This window comes from Scylla paramamosain, unplaced genomic scaffold, assembly GCF_035594125.1.
Source record: "Scylla paramamosain isolate STU-SP2022 unplaced genomic scaffold, ASM3559412v1 Contig46, whole genome shotgun sequence".
NCBI lineage: Eukaryota > Metazoa > Arthropoda > Malacostraca > Decapoda > Portunidae > Scylla > Scylla paramamosain.
Window position 1 is genome coordinate 60,001 of NW_026973711.1, and position 17,155 is coordinate 77,155.

General features: G+C 42.4%; 1 long non-coding RNA gene and 1 pseudogene across 1 annotated transcript in view; one reads left to right on the forward strand and one right to left on the reverse strand.

The window, feature by feature from the left end:
- LOC135098131 (uncharacterized) overlaps positions 1-13,497 on the reverse strand; it is a 21,846-nt gene extending 8,349 nt beyond the window's left edge. Inside the window, exon 1 of the long non-coding RNA XR_010266597.1 lies at positions 13,370-13,497. This is a non-coding gene — a long non-coding RNA (uncharacterized LOC135098131). The remainder of the gene's footprint in view (positions 1-13,369) is intronic.
- Positions 13,498-13,740: 243 nt separating this feature from the next.
- Positions 13,741-17,155, forward strand: part of LOC135098127 (calcium-dependent secretion activator-like) — a 375,310-nt pseudogene continuing 371,895 nt past the window's right edge.

Here is a 17,155-nt window from a genome sequence, read left to right on the forward strand (position 1 = left end):
TTTTGGCTAGATGCCAGAAATTACGAGGGGAGTTAGATCTTGAAAGGTTTTGACATTTTCTGTTAATGAAGGAGTTTTTGGCTAGTTGGAGAACAGACTTAACATGGTTCTGGGCAAAAATATAAAGTGCATGAGATTCTGGTGATGGAAGGCTTAAGTACCTTTTTGTGGGGCCACCTCTCTATCATGTATAGCACGAGAACAAGCTGTGTTAAACCAAGGTTTAGAAGGTTTAGGACGAGAAAAAGAGTGAGGAATGTACGCCTCCATGCCAGACACTATCACCTCTGTTATGCGCTCAGCACACAAAGACGGGTCTCTGACACGGAAAGCAGTAGTCATTCCAAGGAAATTCAGCAAAATACCTCCTCAGGTCCCCCCCACTAGCAGAGGCAAAACGCTAGAGGCACCTTCGCTTAGGGGGATCCTGAGGAGGGATTGGAGCGATAGGACAAGATAAAGATATGAGATTGTGATCGGAGGAGCCCAACGGAGAAGAAAGGGTGACAGCATAAGCAGAAGGATTAGAGGTCAGGAAAAGGTCAAGAATGTTGCACCAATTGCTCTAGGTCATGGAGGATAGCAAAGTTGTAGGCTAGTTCACCAGGATGGTCAGTGAAGGGAGAGGAAAGCCAAAGCTGGTGGTGAACATTGAAGTCTCCAAGAATGGAGATCTCTGCAAAAGGGAAGAGGGTCAGAATGTGCTCCACTTTGGAAGTTAAGTAGTCAAAGAATTTCTTATAATCAGAGGAGTTAGGTGAGAGGTATACAGCACAGATAAATTTAGTATGAGAGTGACTCTGTAGTCGTAGCCAGATGGTGGAAAACTCGGAAGATTCAAGAGCGTGGGCACGAGAGCAGATTAAGTCATTGCGCACATAAACGCAGCATCCAGCTTTGGATCGAAAATGAGGATAGAGAAAGTAGGAGGGAACAGAAAAGGGGCTACTGTCAGTTGCCTCAGACACCTGAGTTTCAGTGAGGAAAAGAAGATGAGGTTTAGAAGAGGAGAGGTGGTGTTCTACAGATTGAAAATTAGATCTTAGACCGCGAATTTTGCAGAAGTTAATGAAGAAAAAGTTGAGGCGGGTGTCAAGACACTTAGGGTAGTCGACAGAAAGGCAGTCCGACCTGGGGGACATTTATGGTCCCCTCCCCAGATGGGGACTCCGAGGCTGGTGTAGGAGTCGCCATGATGATTTTAAAATTTTTGAGTGAAGGGTGTGTGTGTTATTAGGTGCTTGTAGTTTTGTGTGGAGGAAGAGAGTTGTCTTTAGAGGGCAGGCTGTGACTGCCCCCTTGTGTTGTGAGACACAAAGGGAAACGTTCAGTGAGGTCACAGCTGGGTTTAATGATAAGTTCACAGCACCCCCTGAACAGTGCTGCACACCTCACTGGGAGTAATTATCGTTTCGGCAGGTGTCTACTGCCTCCTCCTTTACTCTCTCTCTCTCTCTCTCTCTCTCTCTCTCCTCTCTCTCTCTCTCTCTCTCTCTCTCTCTCTCTCTCTCTCTCTCTCTCTCTCTCTCTCTCTCTCTCTCTCCTCTCTCTCTCTCTCTCTCTCTCTCTCTCTCTCTCTCTCACTGAATGGCGACCCTAATGCACATGATGGGAAAAAAATATGATAAACACCAATAATTTACTCTCTCTCTCTCTCTCTCTCTCTCTCTCTCTCTCTCTCTCTCTCTCTCTCTCTCTCTCTCTCTCTCTCTCTCTCTCTCTCTCTCTCTAATGCATTAGAGAGATTCTCATGAAATATACGTATATGTTATATTTTTAAGAGTGATTTCTTCAGGATTATATAGAGAAATAATGGCTTAAATCTTGATCAAGTTAGATTTACGCTTTCACTTGTCTCCAGTGAGGGCGTCTGTTTAAAGAGGGATCTGATAGGTCTTTCATTGCCACAGAGAATACGAGTACAAGAAGGGTGACGTAAGCAAAATTCTCAAGGTCAGTAGTCATGATAGGATAAGAAGATTAAGAGGAGATTGATGAGATCTTTCTGTGGTAGTGGCGATGTATCAACGGTAAACAAACGAAATTTTCAAGACCAGTAGTCAGGATAGGACAAAAAAAGATTAAGAAGAGATTGATGAGGTCTTTCTGTGGTACTGGTGACGTAAATAATGGTAACAAACGAAATTCTCAAGGTCAGTAATCAAGATGGGATAAGAAATAACGGGTTTTAAGCTTGTAATAGTTAGAGATGAGAATCCTACTGATCATCTATGTGGCCTTTGAAAACAGTCCTGCTGAGAGGCCAAGGCGCTTCAACATGCAGGCTGCGTGCAACACTCCATCCAAATTATGCTGATATTCTCCAGTACTGTTATTATTATTATTGCAGTTTTTTTTTCTTTTTATTACCTCTTGTGATGTGTTTGAAGTGTGTGTGTGTGTGTGTGTGTGTGTGTGTGTGTGTGTTATCCATCACTATCCACTACCTTAAAACCGTTGATATTCATTCTGTTCCTTTTTTTTTTTTTTTAATGACAAAGTTTCTTCACCATCATAATTCATTATTTTCGCAATTTAGTTAAAATATTTGTTTTCTTACTTATATGTCATGTGTATCTACTAAAAACAAATATATAACTGTTTACGCATCTACTCGTATATGAACACGTTTTGAGGGCGTAAGGGAAGCTGCAAGAAGCCTTCAGGCCTACACGTGGCAGGCCCTCAGTAAAACATCCCTGGCAGTCTCCACCTCTCATCCCTATTCATTAATTTACTTTGTCTTCTTTTGAGGCTCTCTTTCAACTGGACTCTAATGGCCTGACTACCGAGCTTCACCTAGTCACCCACCACACTGCTTGAGAAAAAGTTTATTCACTTATGTTTGTTTATTAATATAGTTATTCATCAGTCTGTTTACTCGAATCACTTACGTTTCATTATTTTTAACCTTGCCTTCTTTTTGTATTTAGTTATTTATTCACTAATTGGCTAATCAATCTATCAAGCTTCCATGTTACTTAATCCTTGTATTAACGCATTTATTCATTTGATTCCCTATTCATTTTTCCATCCAGACTTCTTTCCAGTTTATTCTATTTCACTTACTGACTCCTTATCTATTGATCTATTCACCAATTTACTTCATTCACCTTCTCGTATCTGCATCTGTGTCTTTCATTCACTTGTTGACTCCTCTATCTATCTCTCCACCAGTTTATCCTGTTCACTTACTCGTATTTATATTTATCAGTCTCTCTCCCACCGCCCCGCCTCCCGCGCCTCCCCACTCTCGACCGCCCCATCGCACACATCATAAACTTAGCGATTTCAAACTCTGTCTATTACTTTCTCAGGCTGTCTGTCTCACAATCTACCTACCATGTCATTGTACCTCTCTCTCTCTCTCTCTCTCCTCTCTCTCTCTCTCTCTCTCCTCTCCTCTCTCTCTCTCTCTCTCTCTCTCTCTCTCTTCCTACCCACCCATGACTCACTCTCTCCCTTCGCTTCTCTTTCCCACCAGTAATTCTCTCCCTCCCACGATAACTCTCTCTCTCTCTTCCTCTCCCTCGTTCCCCTCACAGTCTCCACTCTCCCTCCTCTCCCTAGGTCAGATACATCACAATAATTGCCTTTGCCTCACAATTTCTCCTTTTTAAAAACATTTTACAAAATAAAAGGACGAACAAGGCCTCTTTTTCTCTACTCGTCCTCCTCCTCCTCCTTCTCCTCCTCCTCTTCTTCCTCCTGCTTCTCCTCCTCCTCCTCTCCCTCAGTTAAAAGAGAGTAGCCGGGCTTGAAATATCGCCGCTTTGTGTTTGACTAGCCAATGTTTCACTCCACGTGCGCCTCGCTCCAAGACGCTGCCACACTAAGCCTTGAACAGCCGCCGGAGACTCATGCGCGGCTAGGCAGGGCGTAAACACAGATTAAATCATGCTTGTGGACTTTGCATGTAACACTCCTTAGCCCACCCCTCCCCCGACGCTACGCTGCGAGGGTTATTGGGTTTATTACGTGTTATTAAGGGTGTCCAGAAGAGTGATTTGGGGTTATGTCGTTATGATAAAGGGTTTGGTGTAAAAAAGATGGGTATACTAGACGATAAAGGGCTTAGATGTTGGATTAAATCAGGGTTATGTACTTTGAACGCTGCGAGAGTCGGTGTGCTCGTCTGGGCTTATTAGGAGAGTGATTTGAGCTTGTGTGGTTATGATAAAGGGTGTGGTGAGGGGAAAAAAAAAGATGTACAAAAGGAAAAAAAGGGTTGTGTTGGGTTACATCAGGCTTTGTGTCTTTGCATGCAACTCTCCTTAGCCCTGTGACGCTAGCTACGAGGGTTATTGGGCTTGCTTTGGCTTATCTGGGCTTATCAGGCTTGTTAGAGCTTGTTTGGGTTTTTTAAGGTGGTTCAATAGTGATTTGAGCTTATCTAAACTAGTTAGGTCTCCTTAGGGCGGTCTGGTAGAATGATCTGAGCTTGTGTGTGTGTGTGTGTGTGTGTGTGTGTGTGTGTGTGTGTGTGTGTGTGTGTGTGTGTGTGTGTGTGTGTGTGTGTGTGTTAAAGGAGATCATTTTTCCTGGAATGTTCATAAATAGACTGAAGGAAGAGAGGGAGGGAGGAGAGAGAAGTTAATCGAGAGAAGTTTTGATGGGATGGCCTTGAATAGACTGAGAGAATGAAGGGCGGACAGATGGTGGTGGTGGTGGTGGTGGTGGTGGTGTATAGGGGAGAAGGGAAGCAGTTTGCGTAATGTAGAGAGAAGAAGAAATGATGTTTGGGTTTAATGGACACAATGAATCAAATAAAATATTATAGAGAGAATTGGAAAATATATTATATGTATGAATGTTTTCCCAATAGTTTATGGTGAAAATGTGAGGAAAATCACAATATTTTATTATAATGCAAAAATACGAAAATTGATGTGAATTCACACACACACACACACACACACACACACACACAGAGAGAGAGAGAGAGAGAGAGGAGAGAGAGAGAGAGAGAGAGAGAGAGAGAGGAGAGAGAGAGAGAGAGAGAGAGAGAGAGAGAGAGAGAGAGAGAGAGAGAGAGAGAAAGAGAGAGAGAGAGAGAGAGGGAGGGAAACAAACAGACAGAAAAAAAAAGTCAATGAACTTACCCCAAAAGATACATAAATAAAGTTACTGAAAGACAAAGAAAGCAATTAAATTCAATCACAAGAAGAAGAAGAAGAAGAAGAAGAAGAAGAAGAAGAAGAAGAAGAAGAAGAAGAGAAGAAAAAAAAAGGGGGAGGAGAAGGAGGAGGAGGAGGAGGAGGAGGAGGAGGAGGAGGAGAAATGAGAAAGGAGAAGAAAAAGAGGAAGAAAAGAGGACTGGAGATTGAAAAGCACTAAATGAAAAAAAAGAACAGACAAGTGAGAGAAAAGGAAACGAGAAAGATGAAAAGAGAAGAAGGAATAGGAGAAAAAGAAAACAAGAAAACAATAAGATGAGAGCGGCGAAAACAAGGAGAAAAATAAAAAGGAAAGGAAGAAGACGAGGAGGAGGAGGAAGAGGCAGAATAGCGGAGGAACATCAAAAGTCCCGATCCTCCTTCCCTCCTCCTCCTCCTTTTTCTCCTCCCTTTCGCTCTTTGGTGGTGGTCCTCATTTGATACGCCCCTTGACTCCCAGCCCTGTGAGAGGAGGAATAGACAAAGGAATATACAAAGGAAGGAGGAGGAGGAGGAGGAGGAGGAAGAGAGGTGACATAGAAGTCAATGATATTCTATGTAAGTTAATGAAGATAATAATAGTGATAAAGAGAGAAAGAGAGAGAGAGAGAGAGAGAGAGAGAGAGAGAGAGAGAGAGAGAGAGAGAGAGAGAGAGAGAGAGAGAGAGAGAGAGAGAGAGATGATAAACAGTGAATGAGTGATAATCGTCTCATTATAATAAACGTCGTTCTCTCTCTCTCTCTCTCTCTCTCTCTCTCTCTCTCTCTCTCTCTCTCTCTCTCTCTCTCTCTCTCTCTCTCTCTCTCTCTCCTCTCTCTCTCTCTCTCTCTCCTCTCTCTCTCTCCTCTCTTTCTCTCTCTCTCTCAACAATGGCCACAACATTCTCTCTTTTTTTATAGATATCAAACCTTTCCTCCCTTCTTCCCTCCTCTTCTTTCCTTCCTCCCCTCCTCTCCCTCTACTCCTTCCATCTCTCCTCTCTTAACTCCCTTCTTACCCACGTCCATCTCTCCTCTCCTCCTCCTCCATACCTCCCTCTCTCTCCTTTCCTCTCTCTCTCCTCCTTCCCTCCTCTCTCCCAGGCCGCGTCCTCGACATCACCACCTTACTCCTCCTCCTCCTCCTCCTCCTCCTCCTCCTCCATCTCCTCCTCCTCCTCCTCATTCTCATCCTCTTCCTCCTCCTCCTCCTCTGCAGACAGAGATTAAAGATGGCGGTCTAGAGGAAGCCATTACGGAGTGTTGCTACAGCCTCGAGGCATCCCTAATTATCCTCTCTCTCTCTCTCTCTCTCTCTCTCTCTCTCTCTCTCTCTCTCTCTCTCTCTCTCTCTCTGTCTCTCTCTCTCTCTCTCTCTCTGTCTCTCTCTCTCTTCCCCCAAACACGACTGTGAATTTTAATGTAAATGTAATACATCCAAGCAGGCACGTGAAAAACTTGTGAGTTTGCTTGGATAGTTACTTGCTTTTTGACGTCCATATTAATGAGCTGAAAAGGAAAGTGATGGGTGTTTTAATGTATGTAAGTAGAATTAGTGAAAACCCAGATAAGGACAGCAGGATCATGGTGACACAGGCCCTTGTATTAACCTTAATTAACTGTTGTATTAGAATATGGGGACTACAAATGATGCATTAATGTCTGGTGTGCAAAAAATACAGAATGCTGCAGGAAGGGTTGCCATAGGTGGAGTTAAGAAATATGATCACGTGTCTCCATTTTATAAAGAACTCCAATGGCTACGAATAAAGCACAAACATGTTTTAGAAGTGGCCACAACAATATTTAAGATTTTACGAGGGTTTTATTTAAAATGTTTTTTATCACTATGTAACAGGCAAGCTATCACCAGTAGCGTCACAAGACACAGGCACAGGTTGCTTGTACCGCGCACCTACACACTCTGATGATACACGCACTGTCATATTGGGACCCAGAGTGTGGAACTCTCTCCCACTCTCCCTCACACACGACACATCTATACCCGCTCTCCCTCACACAGGACACATCTATACCCGCTCTCCCTCACACAGGACACATCTATACCCGCTCTCCCTCACACAGGACCACATCTATACCCGCTCTCCCTCACACAGGACACATCTATACCCGCTCTCCCTCACACAGGACACATCTATACCCGCTCTCCCTCACACAGGGACACATCTATAATCTCTTTTAAGGCTGGGACTTTAAAAAAAATTGTTTTAACCGAAAATATATTTAGTTAGGTTTGTTTTATCTTGTTTAGTTTTTTTTTTGTTTTAAGTGTACTTGTATATGTACGTTAACTTTGCATTTTTGTGGTGCATCTATTATAGACGAGTGTTCCACAATTGTATTGTATTTATATTATTACATATCATCGGTATTTTGTCATATTTGTATACTTGACTAATGTGTAATAACCACTTTGGTAGATAATTTTAAACAATTCTCTCTCTCTCTCTCTCTCTCTCTAAGACCACAGCGGTTGGATTCAAATTAATTTATTTTCTTGAAAGCCGGAGACCGTTAGGGCCGTTAAAGACCGTTAGGGACGTTAGGAGGGAGGTGATAAGTTGAGTAAGGACTGACGATGTCAAGAAAAAGAGGAGGAGGAGGAGGAGGAGGAGGAGGAGGAGGAGGAGGAGGAGGAGGAGGAGGAGGAGGAGGAGGAGGAGGAGGAGGAGGAGAAAGAGGAGGAGGAGGAAGAGAAGGAGGAGAAGGAGGAGGAGGAGTGGGAGGAGGAGGACGAGGAGTGATGAGGAGGAGGATTTGGAGAAAATGAGGAGGAGGAGGAGGAATGTAAAAGGACAACTTCAAAACAGCATATTAATTTACAATAATATTCATAAAAAAAAAAGAAAACGTAAAACATAAGACAACAAATAAGAAAGGCAGAAAAAAAGGAAGAAAAATATAAAAATGAAAACAATTAGAAAGCTTTAAAAAAAATTATTCATGAAGCTTTAAGGGAACATGAGATAAATTAATGAATTAAAATGATAGGTGGAAATAAGCAGGCAAGTTTGACACAGGGACTGCCACGTGTAGGCCTGATGGCTTCTTGCACCAACCCTTTACCTTGTTATGTTCTCAATTACCAAAATAACGAGAAGCTGTCGCAGGATGACAGGTAAGAGACAAGAAGAGTGAGGAAAGTAAGACGTAGGAAACATAATCAAACCTTCTTGTTACCATTACAATGTTAGTAAAGAACGTCCATCAACAAGGAATTTTAGAAGTATTGTAACGAAAGGTGGACAAAATTAAGATGCCTGACTTCTCTTTGAGTGACGAGGAAGGACGGAATCAGGAACGAATACATCAAGGAAGATATTTTATTTATTTTTTCTTTTTACTTAAGGAAAAAAAAAAAAAAAAACAGAATCATCGAAAATTGAAGGCTAAGTGTCTTGAAACCTGCATGAAAACAACTGCCAAGATTACGAGAAGCTGTCACAACCTGGTAGATAAGAGACAGGGAGAGAAAAGTAACGCATGGAACATTATACAACCTACTTCCCATCACAGTATTACACTAAAATTCACGTCAGGAAAGCTTCATTTTGACAAAGACTTTAGAAGTATTATAACGAAAAGTGGCTGAAATGAAAAACAATGCGACTTTATCAGAGAGAGACGAAGCGGAATATCAGGAACACATCACAGGCACAACACATGTACAGCGGTGTGGGCCAAGGCTAGACAGGCAACACTGAGGTGGTTTGGGCGTGTCAGAAGGAGAGACGAGGAGTGGGGGGGGGAGAAGGATCCTGAAGGTGGGGGGAGAGAGAGAGAGAGAGATGAGAGAGAGAGAGAGAGAGGAGAGAGAGAGAGGAGAGAGAGAGGGAGAGAGAGAGAGAGAGAGAGAGAGAGAGAGAGAGAGGAGGAGAGAGAGGAGAGAGAGAGAAAGGGGGACCTCTTTGTAATGGGTGTGACTGAGGAAGGCACAGAAGACTAAGCACGTTGAAGAAGAAGAAGAAGAAGAAGAAGAAGAAGAAGAAGAAGATAATGAGAAGCGTTAATTAAGAAAACACCAATAATTATGAAATACAAAGCCAATTAACCGTTAAGAGAAAAAACTAACAAACTCCACCAAATGAGAAATGAAAATAAATAAAACTATGAAATTTTATTAAACATTCAGGAAGGAGAGAGAGAGAGAGAGAGAGAGAGAGAGAGAGAGAGAGAGAGAGAGAGAGAGAGTGAGAGAGAGAGAGAGAGAGAGAGAGAGAGAGAGAGAGGGGGGGGGGGGGGAGGGAGAGGGAGAGAGACCAACAAGCCACCAGGTTACGAGTCCCAGAACCAGTTGGAACATAAGAAAATAAGGGAAGCTGCAAGAAGTCATGAGGGCTACACGTGACAAATCCTTGCATGAAACATACCTGCCTATTTTCACCCATCAGACCCATCTTAACCTACGCCTCTCTAAGGAATGTATGTAAATTTTAAAAGCTTCCAGACTAGTACTGTATAATCGGCACAGGATCATCCACTCCTTCATTGTTCCTTCAGGTAGATAAATGTGTAAGCCTGCGGAATTTAATTGTGGAAATCTTGATGAATGATATGCATGGGAACAGCAAACAGTGGCAAGCCGGATCACTTAATCAATCAATCTCCACCTTGACGTGGCGCCAGGCAAGCGTGAACCATCTCTCCTCTAACTAAACAAGGGTGACCTAAGCAAAATTCTCAGGGTCAGTAATCAGGATGAGACCAGAAATAATAGATGATAAAAAAAAAAAAAAAAAAACAGATAGGAACTGTAGCGCCAGGCAAGCGTGAACCATCTCTTCTCTAACTCAACAAGGGTGTCCTAACCAAAATTCTCAGGGTCAGTCATTAGGATGAGACAAGAAATAATAGGTGATGAATGAAGTCAGATTAAATAATAGCTAGATAGGAACTGTGGCGCCAGGCAAGCGTGAATCCCCTCCTCCTCTAACTAAACAAGGATGACCTAAACAAAATTCTCAGGGTCAGTAATCAGGATGGGACAAGAAATAATGGGTGATGAATGATGAAGTCAGATTAAGAAAATAGTTAGATAGGAACTGTGGCACCAGGCAAGCGTGAACCATCTCTCCTGAACTAAACAAGGGTGACCTAAGCAAAATTCTCAGGGTCAGTAATGAGGATGGGACAAGAAATAATGGGTGATGAATGAAGTCAGATTAAAAAAAAAAAAACAGTTAGATAGGAACTGTCCCAACCCGGATAAATGATGAACCTGGGGAAGGTGAACTGTAGGAATCCGCGTCCCAGGGTGAGGGATGCCACGCACCCACCAGGCTCACTAGTAGACAGATGAGCGCTGGACAGTCTAAGAGCGTGTAAATCTCCAGATATCACACACACACACACACACACACACACACACTAGTAGTTGCCCATAAAGCCTAACCTCTCCACCGCCAGCAGATTTCTCGCAGCGTCAATGAAGCAAGTGAACCATTAGACAGCACAGGAATGACTTGACTCGCGTAAAGAAAACCAGACGGAAAATGGACTGCACCAGGTAACTAAGCGGCCACATCTTCCTATGTCGTATTATCGTAATATCTCATAGTAAATGTAAGTCTTCTTTCTCTTTTCGTCTCTTACTTCTATTACATTTTCTTTTATATCATCTTCGTCCCGTCTCTCTTTCTCTCTCTCTCTCTCTCTCTCTCTCTCCCCTTCGTAAACACCAACCTGTCCCTCCGCCTCTCGCTCTTCACGTATTTTTACTTTCTGAAGATGAAAAGGAGAGAGAGAGAGAGAGAGAGAGAGAGAGAGAGAGAGAGAGGAGAGAGAGAGAGAGAGCTGAAGACGAGCATAACAGGAAAAAAAATTACAATGAGTGATGACATAGTTAGTGACAATTGGTAAGCCAACACAAGAGTAAGGAAAGCACGCAGTGTCAGACACGTGTTGTCTCGCTCTGTCTGCAATTTTTTTTTTTTTTTTTTTTTCAAGAGGAGCTCTGTAAGTTATGACCTTGAAAAAACGTTTAACTTCTCCCCATTACTGCAAAGTTTTGGAGCACTATGGTACTTGTACGCGTGGCCTCACCGCTCACCTCCTCCTTAAGGTAGGCGCACACTTGTTCGCCATCGTACGGACGGCACGCATCGTACGCATCGGATTTTAGTATTCTTTACATTATTTCAAATGGGTCTGCGCGCATTTGACCGCGTCGTACGCATCGGACATCGGCAATGCCGACGAGGATCCCCGAAAGAGCATTCAATTCGATGCGTACGAACGATGCGGATGGCCTCTACGGCATTTGCCGGCAAATGTGCGACCCCATCGTCAGTTGCAGCCAGAGCGCCGTCGCGGTCGGATGCAAACCTTCTTCGGTATTTATTTATTTTTTTTTCTGTTTGCATAGCTATGCTTTGCTTATACATAATATATAATGTTATATTAACTCACTGACTGTTTTTAGATTTTTCTCCAGATTCCAGCCTTTTCCTGTTTATGTTGTGAATCCATGTTTTCCTTTTTTTAACTTTCTGTTCTTCTTCTGCCAGCAAACAGCTAACCACTACAATTTCTTCCTCTTCACTATCACTGTTCAACATTTTCACAACTTTATACACTAGGAAAATATGGAGTATGTCCTTCCAGAGAGAGCTCAGCTTCACAACTGCGGGTGGTGAATGGTCCAATGCCGACAATGTGCGCAGAAAATCCGATCCGTCCGATGCGTGCCGTCCGTACGATGCGAACAAGTGTGCGCCTACCTTTACTGTCCTTTCTTTAATGACTTGTAATTAGTACATTCATATCCCAGACCACTTAATTTGTAATTTTTCTAGATTTAATTTCTTGATACCTTAAAACTTTAACTATATTTTATTTGTTACTTTTCCTTTTATTTTAACATTACTAGTATTTCTATGCAATTTTATATTATATATATATATATATATATATATATATATATATATATATATATATATATATATATATATATATATATATATATATTATATATATATATATATATATATATATTTTATTTATTTTTTTTTATTTATTTATTTTTTTTTTTTTTACGTATGACATTAGGTGTTGCTGTGCCACGCAAGAAAATTTTAACCACTTCTCTGGCGCAGGGTAATAACAAGGCTGAGAAAGGCCCACTGAAGGTACAAATCCCCAAAGAGTAGTTAAATTAAATGGTGCGAGGAAAAAACTAAGGTGGTGTTCTCAGTGGGTGGTGCGTGACATCCCTCACTGAGGCAGGCAGGAACACTGAGACACCAGGGATTCCACACCTTACCTTCCCTTGTCTCCTCGCTTGTTAACCCGAGGGATAAGTATTAACAGTATTCTCATAACAATAAACCATGCTCAAGAGTGTTTCTCCTGTTCATAATGTTGAAATATTTTTAGCCTGTCACTAAGAGCCGTAAATATATATATATATATATATATATATATTACTATATATATATATATATATATATATATATATATATATATATATATATATATATATAATATTATATATATATATATATATATATATATAAATACGAATGACTTCAACTAGAGTCTTTTAAGTGTAGTGGAGGTGCGGCGCAGAAATGTTTGAGAGTACAGGCCTTAGTGCTCATCGTCTCACACTTGGTGACTGATTCCTGCTCAGCTTCACCACGTCCCCGGCATTCACGACCCTTGCAACACGCCTCCTCCTTCACCTTTCCCTCTTCCTGCCCCCTCCTCCCTTCTCACTCCTGTCACCCCCTTCAAGATACATCCGAGATACAGCAGTACATGTAACAGTGATTTATGCAGACGTCTGAAGCACTGAAACACTGAAACACTGAAGAAGCAAGTTGAAAGATCGGGTGAAATAATGAAAAGGAAAGAGTTAACGAGTGATTGAGGTGGTTAGCCTGCTTTGCGCGACTCGGTGTGAGCAGACGTCGTCACTGAACAGCTGAGCGGGAGGGAGGGAGGCAGGGAGGGAGGGAGCAAGATGGAGTTTGTTTGTTTTAAAATATAGGTAGCAAGTTATTGTTGTTTTGTTTATTTATAGAAATGAAAATGAGTGAACGTGACGATGAAAGACCAAGAAATAGAAGGAGAAGAACGCAGAGGAGGAGGAGACAAGAGAAAGATGACAATAATTCAGTAGGAAAACTTCAACTGGAGCTGTTCCTACCGGCCGCCAATACTTTCCCTGGCTGGAAGTACACGGTTACTTCACCTCACCTCACCACACTCACCTCAGTCAGCCTGCCAGCACCTCACTCGTGTCCTCGCCTTCACGCCGCCACTAAAGTCACTTCCCACACGCAGCACAGACCAGTACTTTCCCTGCTACACCCCTCGCTCTTCCTCACACTGCACCCTCCACTCCCTTCCTCTACCCTCCCTCCACCAGCTCTCCCTCCCTCCACCAGTTTTCTAGTTCCGTGTTATATTTCAGTGAATAAACGAGTGACATCAGTTGTAAATATTTCACCCACACTTACCAAACCAATAAAAGATTTAGACCTCCACTGAAATGTTCATGATTACACAGAGATTACCCAACTTTGCGTGACAGGCAGGCGTGACGTGTCCAAGGGAGGGGGAGGAGTGAAGGGAGGGTCAGCGGAGGAATACAGGGAGGGAGAGGAACGAAGGAGAAGCAGTTAGAGGAGATCCACTCACAGGATTCTGCGTTGTTGATTTGTGTGTGGAAGTATCGTGGGTTTGCCTGCCTCCATTGTTGCTCGTCTGCTGAAATAAGTAAGTGACACAGAGAGAGAGAGAGAGAGAGAGAGAGAGAACACGGCTACAGCACACCACCATTGACACCAGCAGGGAAAACCCATCACCACCACCATTACTATAACCACAACACCATTCCTTCTTCACAGATATCCACACCACCACCACCACCACCACCATGCTTATCACCACCACCACCACCACTGTTCCTCCCTCCCAGTCCATTATCTCCACCACCACCACCATCCCCACCATTACCACCCGATTAAGGAACACAAGGCGGTGCACCAGATATTAATGAAAGCGCGCCATTATAACCTGCCATTAATTGCTGCCTCCTCTAATGACCCATCAGCGCCATTACCTCCTCCTCCTCTTCCTCCTCCTCGTTTTCTCTATCTTTCTCTCCACCTCTCTTATTCTTCTCCTTATCTGTCTTCCACCTCCACCATCACCATTTCCACCATTACCAACACCTCCTCCTCCTCCCCATTACATCGATTAACCACCTAATCACTGCCACCCCGCCATTGGCTCCTCCCTAACAGGATAATTGACGGCTGCTGATTGGCTGAGGGAGTTAGGCAGTTAGCAGAGCATTATCTTAACCTCTGGGTAAAGGGAGGAGGAGGAGGAGGAGGAGGAAGAAGAAGAAGAGAAAAGGTGTTTATGACGAATGTTGAGGTGTAAGAATGATGATGAGGAGGAAGAGGAAAAGGAGAAGGAAGAAGAAGAGGAGGAGGAAGAGGAGGAGAGGGAAGGAGTAAGGATATTAGTAAAAGAGAAGGAGGAAAGGAATCACGGATGAAGGAAAGAGGAAGAAGGAAATAGGGAAAAGGAAGGGAAAAGGATGAACACTGAGAAGAAGGGAGAAGGAAATAGGGGAGAGAGAGGCGGCGATTCTATGGGCAATATAATCCTATAGCGATATGTTAGGACACGACCCCCGACTGAGGGACAGAACTACCTCCCCTCTCTCTCTCTCTCTCTCTCTCTCTCTCTCTCTCTCTCTCTCTCTCTCTCTCTCTCTCTCTCTCTCTCTCTCTCTCTCTCTCTCTCTCTCTCTCCGCTACTGTGCTGTAGTCTCAGTTCTTAGTGTTCTTTGTTATATGTAATTTTTGCTGCTTAGAAGAATGTAATGGTTTAATTTCTAGCAGATTTGTTATGTTGTATGAGGTGACAGATGGATTTACTGTAATGATAATGTCTGGGTTCTCTGTCACTCATCTTCCGTCTCCTGTCTTTCTGTATTTTCATCACTTCCGCTTTTTATCTTCTACAGTGTTTCAGTATCCTTATTTTGGCTTTCTGTTTCCTGTGTCCTTTTAGTATTTCCATCACTTTCTCTTCTTGTCTCCTATCTTTTGTATTTCCATCTATTTCTGTCTATTTTTTCCACTGCCTTCATTACCTCCACTTTCTATCCATCAATATTTTCATCGCCTCTTCTCCTCCTACGATGTACTTTAATGTATTACTATATATTTAAGTATAGGTTAAGATACGCTATCTTGATTTACCCCGCTTTAAACTTGTATAATCACAACTTAAGTGCATCAAACTTTTTCAGTAAATTGTTAAATTCCTAAATTGGCAATGACACAGAAGCCCGGAGGTGTGTTCCTGATGACTTGTTCAGTAATGTGGTGGTTTCCCGTGCTCGGCTTTCAGGTTCCAATCTTTGCCACGGTGCCTGTCTCTCTGTGCTCAGGTTTATTGGAGCTCTCAGGTGAGTTGCTCGGTGTTTCAGTGTATTGAATCTTAAGGTGATGCAATACAAGGGTGGTGGGTGAGGCAAGAAGAACATTTTAGATGATAGATGTAACAGTAACTTGCTTCTTAGGGTGCTACGAGAAATATGTAATAAACAGGATAACTTGACGAGATGTTGGAGAGAAAGAACGAAAAGGATGATAGATGTACTGAATACTGAATGAACCGATGAGGGTGATGGCTGTAACGAGAAGTATATTTCAGATAATAGATACAATAGTAACTTGCTTCTTAGGTTACTACGAGAAATATGTAATGAATAGGATAACTTGACGAGATGGTGGAGGGAAAGGATGAAAAGGATTACAGAGGCAGTGAATACTGAATGAAGCAATGAGGGTGATGGATGTAACGAGAAGTACATATCAGATAACAGATATAATAATACCTTCAATGTGAGGCTACGTAAAGGATGTGTGGTATTAATGTGATAACTACACGGGGACTAAAGAGAAGTATTATGAATGCACTGAAGGAAGACCAGATGGTGAAGGTTGTAACAAGAAGTATATTTCTGACAATTAATCAAATAATAGCTTAAGTGTAAAGAGTTCGTGGAAGATAAGTAGTATTTACATGCTAACCTGACCAGCTGTTGACGTTATGAGGCAGGAATTCTCTTTGATCAGGAGAAAAACTGTTCATTTTCAATCTGTTGTTGCTATTAATACTGCTTCGTTCTTCCTGCAGTAATTGTTACTTTAGGTGTAGTGGTCATGACTCATACTGATCATAATAGTAAATGCTGAAGCAATAGTAGTAGTAGTAGTAGTAGTAGTAGTAGTAGTAGTAGTAGTAGTAGTAGTAGTAGTATATAATTGCATCAAGTATACAGATCTATTGAGCAGAAAAGTTGTATTACAAAGGATTACACACGCGCACGAATATATACAGGGGTTACATCCTCGATCCTCGAGTTACATACTTCGGGATCTGATAGTTCAAGTAATTCCAAGTCGAAAATATTTTATACACAAATGGTGTGTTTTGCTTTATTTTGCAAGAAATTAACGTGTAAGTTGTGTGTGGCGGGAACCGCTCGCCTGGGTGGGCCTCCCCCTCCTTCCCTCCCTCCCTGGCTCGCTACGTAACGAGTGGCGCCGCGCAGCATCAAGTGATCATTTTTGTGTACAATCTGTGCAGTCAAAGCCTTACAGGAAACAGCAAATGATAAATTATTTTTTTGTATGAGTCAGTGAAGAAATTGTACATGTAATACAGCAATGTAGTGGTTGTTAAGTGCTACATTTTAAACATACGTGGCAACTCAACAGGTTCATGAAGGCTGCCCAGCATTCCTGCCTCTCCCGTAAAGATTATTTACTTATTATTATTGTTGCTGTAAGTGTATTATTTGATATTCTTTTTAAGTGGTACTGTGTTGAGCTGCTCCAGTACGTTCAGCTGCTGCAGAAGTACTGGGGAAACATCCTTTCTCACCAAGAAGCAGACACATTCTGTAGAACACTGCCATCTGTGTGTCCTCTGTCTGGATGCCTGCGTCTTTATCCTCCTGCACCAGC